This window comes from Amblyomma americanum, chromosome 2 (genome assembly GCF_052857255.1).
Source record: "Amblyomma americanum isolate KBUSLIRL-KWMA chromosome 2, ASM5285725v1, whole genome shotgun sequence".
Lineage (NCBI taxonomy): Eukaryota > Metazoa > Arthropoda > Arachnida > Ixodida > Ixodidae > Amblyomma > Amblyomma americanum.
The window spans coordinates 131759729-131761344 of record NC_135498.1 but is presented as its reverse complement, the minus strand read 5'-3'; positions in this window follow the sequence as shown (position 1 = coordinate 131761344).

Below are 1616 nucleotides of genomic sequence, written 5' to 3'. Positions count from 1 at the left end.
AAGAAAAAAACAAGGAAAAGAAAGAGGGAAATAAAAAATACCGAAAGAAAGGAAGAGAGAGAGAAAGAAGTAAATAAAAGGAATATATAGAGGAGAAAAAAAGAAGGAAGAAAAAAAAGAATAAAAATAATGTAAGGAAGAAAGAGCACATGCATTGTTCTTGAGCTTTCTTCTGTATTCGCTGCACTTTTCTAAGGCTAAAGGCTAGTGCAGAGAATACTGATTTAATTTAGTTTTGGTTTGTTTGCATTTGGAAACAAAAATATAAAAACAGCTGATGCGGAAAAGAGGCAGCGAATATTAACTAAGGTGGAAGTCAGAGCAGATAAGCATATTTTCTATAAATAAAACTCGCGATGTATCAGGAGAGGTTTAAAGGCTCTCAAAGCATGTACTTCGAAAGTTAGCGCTTTTTTTTGCCAAGCAAAGAGGATGCATGCACGACAGGAGCCGCTGCACAGTGACATATGCCCGTAGAAGCAAAAGCCTTTGAAACCCTATGTAGAATGCACGCGAAAATCAGCATCTAAGCGTAAATGATGATTAGCCAGCGGAACTGCATTTAAAAAGTGATTGATTAACCGCCTCTTCTTTCACCAGTGATGCGAACGACCCGGCTTCGAAAGTTCCGCTCCAAATTACGGCATTTGTTCCAGACATAAAACTTAACAAGATTTGGTCTCTTTTAAAAACAGGAACTATGGGTTCAGAACGTAAAGGACTAAGGCTGAAACAGCGCATCCATAGTAGCGTTCATAGCCGTTAAGCGTGGCGCGCAAGGAGCGTTTTTTGCCCGCGAATTCACGTCGCGCGCCCGACGCCCGCGCCGGCGTCGACGAATTCACTCCCGCATGGTCAGCAGTCAAGCGGCGTTTTTTTTTGCCGCCCAGTTGTGCGATGCACGCGCCCCCATTTGGACGCGTGCGTCGAGGTCGCGAGCACATAGCTCTCCCTGGCGCCTGTGGCCCCAGGCTGTGGGTCAAGCGTCAAGCTACAGTGCCCTCTCATGCTTAAGCCCCCGCTGGCGCTCGCACGCAAAATGCTCGGGAGCGGTTATCTCTCGGCCGGCGTGGCTCCATCTAGAACCACGTGACGCCCGCTCTGGCTCTCATTGGCGCTCTGTCGCTGCCCTCTCGCGGCGTCGGCGCGGCGCCGGCGTTTTTTTTTTTTATGTTCCGCCAAAACCCGACGATTTGGCAAAAACGTCCTCTCCGGCGGGGGAAAAAAAACGCTCTGCTGCCGTCGACGCCGACGAATCGCCCGGAAAAATGCTCCATGCGGGCCACGGTTTGCGCTCGCACATTTAACAGTTGGGAGGTTGCGCGAGAGGAATTTCATGACAGAAAAGCGGGAGCTGCTAAGCGTAACTAGGACAAAATCTGAAAAGCTAAGAGTACAACTGTAATGCTATTCGAGCGATGCAGCCGTAGGCACCCTGCTTTAGCGGCTGTGCTGTTTCTGATTTGGTCCCTTGAAATGATGTGCACGGAAGTTACGGCATTGGGCAGAATCGATCGTGTAGTTGCAAAAAATTAGTACTCATAATCTTAATCGGTAAGGCGGATTTCCTCCGATTCCTTGCTTTAGACCCTCTCAGTTCACATTAAACTAGGAAG